Here is an 8401-nt window from a genome sequence, read left to right as displayed (position 1 = left end):
TTAGTTATTCATTAGCATTAGCACATTATAGCGGCAAGCTGGGCCGCGGTTCTCTTCAGACTACGTTACTTCGGGCGCGCGCATTTATACACCAGTGGTTGTTCGCAGTATGCCTGTCGGCGCGAATAGTTCATGCGGTCACGGCCACGGGTGATGTAGGAGGTAAAGTTTAGCTGTGGTGGCTCCAGGAAGCATGCATTTACTGCCGCTTGCATTGCTTTCAATGTACATGACGTTAAGAAGGCGAGGAGAAAGGGTGCGTGCAGCGCTCGTACACGCACGGATCAGCCGTGTGAGAGGGAGATGGTGTGCGGCAGAAAATCAAAATTAGAAATCATAGAAGAAAGTATTACGCTATTGAACACAGAAAATACAGCCATCAGATTTCTTGTAGACCTAGCACACTTCTGGTCTGTGTCTGAATACATATATAAGTACATAGATGCAGATGAACACTGTAAACATGATGAAAGATCGACAGACTAACTCGAACATATCTTTAGGACTTTGGGTAGCGCTTCCTTTCCTTCCTGTCAACCTCTCCAGAGGGGTGTCTGCTGATGGCAGAAATATTACATCACCTCTGGTTGGAACCCTGGACAGTGCCACAACCTTTGACTTGGTGTCCAATGTGATGCCCCATTGCCACCTTCTGACCTAACTTCTTCTCAGCTCTGTGACTACTTCAAGAGGGGCATTCCTGTGTGGAGGCGTGCCAGGCAGCTCGTTTTACCTGTGAACTTGCGTACTTTCACTTCATCAACAACAAAGGTATGCAAGTTCAAAATAGTAATGTCTCATTTAAACTTAATTCAGTTTTACACTGAACAGGAATCGGCTTTATATATAAAACAATTGCAAAAAAAAAAATGTACCTATGGGCATTTGGCTTTTGTGTTTAAACTTTTGTTTTGAACTTATCCCTTTAAAATCTAATTAGAGAGGGCTGGCTACATTTGATGAATACATTTTGTGTTTAAATGATTCGCTTTGTGTTGGGCAATGTGGCAAAAAGCTGAGATGAGATCTAGTCTCATATCACCATATTGATATATTGTAATATTGCCCAACTCTCCCTCTGTGTTTTTCTCAAATTATTTATATACACCCAGTAAAGCGTGTCTCTTTGTTTCTCCAGTGCTATGCTTCATGTGGAGATGCAAGGACTGTGGGACAACATTAACAAAAAGATCTGAATTGCTCAAACACTACAAACTGATTCATAGGCATTACGGACGAGGCCACTCATATCCATGCACTTATTTAAATTGTGCATGTAGGTTCAAGACTTGGAACGCCCTACTGAGCCATCTATCAAGAAATCACCCTGCCCAACAAGCAGTCTCCAAAGCTGCGTCCACATTCACTTGCCATATTTGTGGCCATAATCAACTCTCCACAGAAAGAGAATATTTTCAACATATCTATCAGCATCTTAAAAATAAGGAGACTGTAACATGTGCGTTCCAAAACTGTGAATATAAAACCAATGTCTATGAGAACTTCAAAAGTCATAAATACAGAAAACACTCTGGTACAGTGTGTTTTCCAGGCTTAAATGAACACATTTAGGCCTGGAATAAGTTCTGTTGATGAATCTTGTGCCAGTGTTGCCAGTGATATTTCAGATGTGGAAATTATAGAGAGTGATGTAAATTTAAATTCTGCTTTTGACAATGGGTATTCTGAAAACTTAGAGAAGGATATTGAGCTTAAAATTGCTTCAGTGCTCCTTAAGTTGGAACACATCTTTCTTGTGTCTAATGCAGCTGTAGATGAGCTTTTGCAGGAGTTAAACTATTTGATTGGTTCTGTTTCTGTGGCGATTACCCAAAAGACTATTAGCCAAGTATTACAAGACAATGGATGCCAATTTGACCAGTCAGTTGTTGAAAAGCTAGCCAGTGTACTCTGTGAGACAAACCCTGTAAAAAAAGCAATTGGAGATAACGGTCCACTTTCCAGTCCTTGGAGACGAAAAGCATACTATAAGAGCCACTTTAAAGTAGTGGAACCAGTGGAATATATACTTGACCGAAAAAATAACAAGTCATTCCAATATATTTCAATTTTAAAGTCTTTGCAGCATATTCTTGACTGCCAGACAATCTTGGATCAGGCTGTTAATTTGAATACTGTAGATAATCAGCCTCAAAAAACTTCTGTGCACTACAAAACTATCTTCGATGGTGACTTCTTCCATGAAAATGGACTGTTGTCCAAGCAGGAAAGCATTTCATTGATATTATACATTGATGAATTCGAAATATGTAATCCCCTTGGTACATCACGGAGGAAGCATAAAATTTGTGGATTGTACTGGGTTTTGGGTAATTTGCCACCAGGCTGTAATTCTGCTTTAACCTCAATCTATTTGGCTGCTTTAATCAAAAGTAATGATCTGAAGTGCTATGGGTATGAGAAAGTGTTAAAACCTGTAATTAATGATCTTGTAATTTTGGAACAGAGTGGGATATTTCTGTCAAAGTTGGGCAGAACAGTAAAAGGCACTGTTCAGTGTGTTGTTGCCGACAACCTTGGTGCACACAGTATTGCTGGATTCTTTGAAAATTTCTCAGGGACATACGTATGTAGATTTTGCACTGCAGAAACATCAGAGTTCCAGACTATTGAAGTCAGAAGTGAAGTCTTTACTTTAAGAACAAAAGACATTCATGCAGATCATTTACGAGTTATTGAGGAAAACAAATTGCCCAGTTATTATGGTGTGAAATCAAAGTGTATTTTGTCAAAGCACCTCTCACATTTTGATGTTACCACTGGGTTTCCACCTGATGTTGTACATGATCTTTTTGAGGGAATTGTTCCTTTTGAACTTGCGCTTTGCCTCAATTTGTTAATCAAAAAAAAGTATTTCACATTATGTACATTGAATGAAGCAATATCATCTTTCAACTTTAAGTGGGCTGACAAAACAAATCGACCTCATCCTGTGGCTCTCAGTTTTGCATCCAAAAAAAGTGTAGGAGGGAATGCACACGAGAACTGGAGTCTTACCAGATTTTTGCCTTTGTTCGTTGGGCAGAGTGTACCCTGTGAGGAGCCTGCTTGGCACATCTTAACAGACTTGAAGGACATTGTTGATCTTGTTGTCAGTCCTGTTCATACTGAGGACTCCATTGCATATCTTGGTTTTAAGATCTCCGAGCACAGAATCAAGTTTCAAGAGGTTTTCCCAGATGTTAATCTTAAACCAAAGCACCACTACTTGGAACATTATCCATACTTGATCCGTAAGTTTGGGCCACTGGTTGCACTATGGACTATGCGATTCGAAGCAAAGCATAGTTTTTTTAAAAGAGTTGCAAGGAACATCAGATGCTTCAAAAATGTACTTCTTTCCCTTTCACAGAGACATCAGTATCAGATTGCATATCATTTGCATGCAATTAGCTTTGCCAAACCCCCACTGGAAGTAACAGATGTTTCCACTGTTCACATTGATGTTCTTAACAAGGACATCTCAAATGCACTGAGACAGAAGTCTCCAGATATGGACAATGTGTGCTTGGCTAAAAGTGTAGCATATAATGGACTAATCTACAAGTGTGGGATGATCTTGATCCACGGCTCACTGGGAGGACTGCCAGAGTTTGGTGAAATCATCCAAATGGTGATACTGCAGGACAAACTAATCTTCATTCTGAAAAAGCTTAGCGGATGGTATATGGAACACTACAGAGCTTATGATCTCAAAACATCACCAAGCAAAGAAGTGGAACTTGTTGAGCCACAAGAACTGCATGATACCTACCCACTGGCAGACTACAAAATTAGAGGGATGCGTCTTGTCACCTTGAAAAGATATGTCCATGTTTAAAGGGTGAGGCCTCAAAATATGATAAAGTATTTTCTTAAGTGGGAAAACAAAACCCAGACCCATACAATACTAATGTGTTCTCAGAACATATTTATTTTATACTGCAAGCCAAAGTGGTGTGATGATGTCATTGGCAATTCATCAGTTATGTCATTTTTTTAATGCAGGTTGCTGGATTCCAGTCAGTGAATGCTAATCCTATGCTCTCCCCCCTTCTGCTTCTCTTCTCTTTTTCTTCTTTCCTCTCCTTGTTGTCTCCTATATTCTCCTCACCTTCTCTCTTCTCTTCAATGTCTCCCATATTCTCGCCATCTCTCTTCTCCTCCCCTCTCCTCTTCGGTTTGCCTTCTCTCCTCGCTGCCTCAGCTGATCTCCACCTCTCCTCTTCATTTTCTCCTCCCCTTTCCTCCTCTCTTTGCCTTCTCTCTTTTCCTCTAGTTTGACATTAAATTCTCCTAATTGGAAATGTCAGTGGTTTACATGTTGATCCTCACTAACTGTGCTTGTGCTTTGTTCTCAGACCACCATGGCTGGTTCAACACCTGCAAGACTGAAGGTGATTTTAGGAGAGAACAACATTGAAAAGCTGACTCTTCCAAATGGCATCCCAGAGTCACTTGAAGACCTTCTCAGCACGATAAAGACTACCTTTGGGTTAAAAGGTAACTTCAGACTGCAATACATGGACCAAGACTTTGGCAACGACTTCTTCAATCTGAATTCTACCACCGAACTTCGGAATTTGGGGACAATCAAAGTGATCCACCAGCAAACAAATCCACCTTTGATCAGTGCCGATCAGTCCACTTCATCTCTGTCTCTTTCATTTGAGTCTGATGACGGTATTTCGGTGGCATCAAATGACACAATTATCCTCTCATCCCCTGAATCTATGTCATCTCGAACACAACAGTGGCCAGAAGACTTTGCAATTCCCCAATTTTCATATGACACAGAGCTACAGCTAGAGAGGGGGAATACTGAGTACCGTGTGAGCCAAAAAATGTTGACTTTAAGCACCCGAATGCTGTCTGATATCCTGAAAAGAGTTGCAGAAGAAATTTACCGTTACAAGGCCTATCCAGAGGATGCACATTTCTGCGCAGCTGCAGAGGCCCTTATCAAAAAGCACCCATGTTTGAAAGAACCTGGATCATTCAATGGCTGCTACGGTTGGAAACAACGACTGAAGTACAAAATGGCAAACTACAGGACCCAGCTCAAATTACAGGGGTGTCCAGAGCTGTGTGTAAACTCACTGAAATCTAAAGCTACTACAGATGCTTTCCCTGCTAAAAAATTGAAGAAGCCAAAACGTTCTGAAGCTAACTTTTATCCATCCTTTCCTACTGGTGAGACTCTGGACAGCATGGAAAAAGTGAGACTAGAACTTCTGACAGAGATCGGGATAAGGGACAATGAAAGGGTCATCGCAGACAAAATGGCTAACACGTTTGCCTACAGACGACATGAGGTGGTAAACCAAGAACCAAGCATTCAGGAACTGAAGGACAGATGGCCTGCACTCTTCACACAGAAAGAGGTAAGAATGGAACTGAAGTGATCGAAGTCTGTATGCTTCAGGATTTATTGCAGTTAACTTTCATGAATCGGTCATAACTTGATGTGGTTGAGATTTTATAACACTGAACTTAATGAAAGAATTTACATTTAGAATTTCCATATATGTTATACTTTTTGGGATATAGACATTTTGGCATACAATCAGTTTCAGCATTTTGTTCCATAATACAATATCTACTGTCATTTGTGTTTTGTTTTTAGATAAATACAGAGTTCCAGAGGCTCATGGCTGTTCCTCTTGAGTGGAAGTTCATGGCCCAGTTAGACATGCACTCAAGTCAGCTGATCAAAGTCATACGTGCCAAAGGAGGAGCAACACGCCAAAAGGTTGCGAACATCATGGACACATTGGACCAGGTAAATCTGTACCATCAAACAAGATACTTCGTAACTAAGAGGGCTGTCAAAATATATCTGAATCCTTCATAAAGACAGTATGGGCAGGCCAATGCTAATCATGGCTTTCATATGCATGAATGTTTTTAGCGACTCAAAAAATACACCACTGAACTCATCCCCTTTTCTTTCTGTAATGAATCTCTGGGCTTGTGAATTACTGTTTTTAAATAAAGTACATGTAAGTTAAGCAATAAGAGTAAGGATGTCTGTCTTATGAAATTTAGAGTTTAAAATTAATCAACATTTGTTGTTCTAGACTGTGGACATTAATCATCGGAGGGAATGTGTGCTGAAAGCCCTCACCATCTTCCTGGGAGAAGATGCAGATGGCCTGATCAAGGAATACCTTGTAAGTTTCAACAGTTTGTCAGCACATCTTGTCAAAGGGACACAAAAAAAGTTAACTGTTAGAACAAACATAACACGTGAACCATAGTTGGATTGCTGACATGTATTTATTATCATGACCATATTGGACATTATGTAATTCCCAGCAACAACACATTACATATTGGATTGACTTTGTTTTAAGTAAGAAGGGCTTACTTGATTATTTAAGTTCAAAGGAATAGTTTGACATGTTGGGAAATCTTATCTTTCTTGCTTACAATTTGATTAGAGTCAGATTGATACACCTCTCTCTGCTGTTTCTGGTGTGTGATGACACCCAGCCAAGAAATAGCCCAGCACATAACACATATTGGTACATCACCCAAACACTTAATCACAGTAAGAAGTGAGGCTAATGATGATTTGTGTTTGTGTCTTGTACCCCTCTGTAGGACTGTGGAGCAGATGATGTTCAGAGGGACCTGGAGGAGGTCACCATGGCAGTGTATGTGATTCGGAAGGAGGGGGAGGGACTGCAGGAGCCACCTGAAGACATTGGCATTGTCATTGAGGGTGTGGAAGTGTTGCATGAACTAACTTCGGTTGCCTCAGCTTGTGCCCTGCTTCTAGGTTTGATCTATGCACTCAACCTAGCTTATCCAAAACCCTTTCGCTTCACTTTTGAAGTGCTCCAAAAAATCTTCATGCAGCTTGATCAGCACAAGATGTCCCCCAAAGTCCAAAATCTGTATATCAAACTTCAAAGCTCCCAGTAATGGCACAGAACAATGACCAACAAATGGCCTTGTGCCATAATGCGAAGGAACAACTGTGTTTGGACATATAGCATGTAAAATATGTAGTCTCTTTTGGATGTTGGGCCTTTTTTATGCTCCAAGAGACCTCAAACCACAATTTAATGTGCTTTTATACATACTTTGTATGGTATTTTTATTTATTTTTTAATTTTTTTTCAGACATATTTGCCTTCGTTTCAAGGGAAAGGTTGCATTTCAGGTTTGATGTGCTCAGTTATACAACAAACTGTTGTGACATTCTAAAACTCTAAAGGAGTGTTTATATTTTTTCATCCCCATTGGTCAGCTACACTGTTCAGATATTTATTCATTGGCTATAGCTGAAGAGAAGTTTCTGTATACTCTTGGGGCACTTTTTCATAGTTGACACTATATGTGTTGAGATTGATATTTGTGTAATACTGTGTTGCACTTTACACTTTGATGACAACTTTGTGGTCCTACTAAGCGTTACTTGCATTTTGTGCATATGTGTTTTAAAAAGGACAAATGTGTAATGTGTTTGACCAAAAGCTGTGTTGGTTGCCATAAAGGTAATACTTTATTACATTTATACAATAAAGTATTTAAAAAAAAAAACATTGGATTTTGAATTTTTGAAAAATATTTTCAGCCAACTTAAAATTTTGATTTAAGCTTTATTAAACAAACTAAAATTTCATTTTAGAGTCACTACAAAAAATTATTTACACTAAACCACATTATTAGGTTAGCAAAGAGCAATATTTTACTTTTGGGTTATGCAAATTATTGGGTTGGAAAAACTGAAAACTTTAAGTTGAAATGTCTTAATTTTAAGTTGGATTAATGCAAAATGTTTATTTGACAACAATTAATTTATTAAGTACATGTAACTTAAATCAGTTGTGTTAATCTAATGTATTAACTTCATTTCAAAGAACTTAATTAAATTAGGTGTTACCAATTGAAATAATTCAATTAAGTTGGTTCAACTATTTTCTTTTTTCAGTGTAGTACTCATCTACAGGCTCTGAGTCAATATTGGAAAGTTGTTCTATTAAACCAGTTTTATAAACTTGTATACTCATTTTGCTTTGTCTGCCCCAGGCTGACAGCATCTTGGAGGAGACATCTGGTCAAAGGTCAAAGGATTAAAAACGGGCTTAGAAAGTGAAAGAATAACAGGGGAGTTGGGGATTTCTCCACCTTGTCAGACCACAGTCCTGGTGATATTAAGTTACAGTTACAGGAAGTGAGTTTCACAGCCAAACCTAAGTTTAAATCACACAGTGAACAAATTAATATGTTTAAGTTTAATGGACCTCAGCAAACACATAAAACTAAAACGGCTTCCTATACTGAAACTTGATTTAAGGTAAGATGGTTTTGTTGGATGGAAACTGCTTATTTCAGTTTCTTTAAATCAAATCTATTTGGGTTTTTAATTTCTGTGTGTGTACGTCTCTTG

The sequence above is a fragment of the Pelmatolapia mariae genome, linkage group LG17 (assembly GCF_036321145.2).
Source record: "Pelmatolapia mariae isolate MD_Pm_ZW linkage group LG17, Pm_UMD_F_2, whole genome shotgun sequence".
In the NCBI taxonomy this organism is placed as follows: Eukaryota; Metazoa; Chordata; class Actinopteri; order Cichliformes; family Cichlidae; genus Pelmatolapia; species Pelmatolapia mariae.
This window is presented reverse-complemented; position numbering follows the sequence as displayed.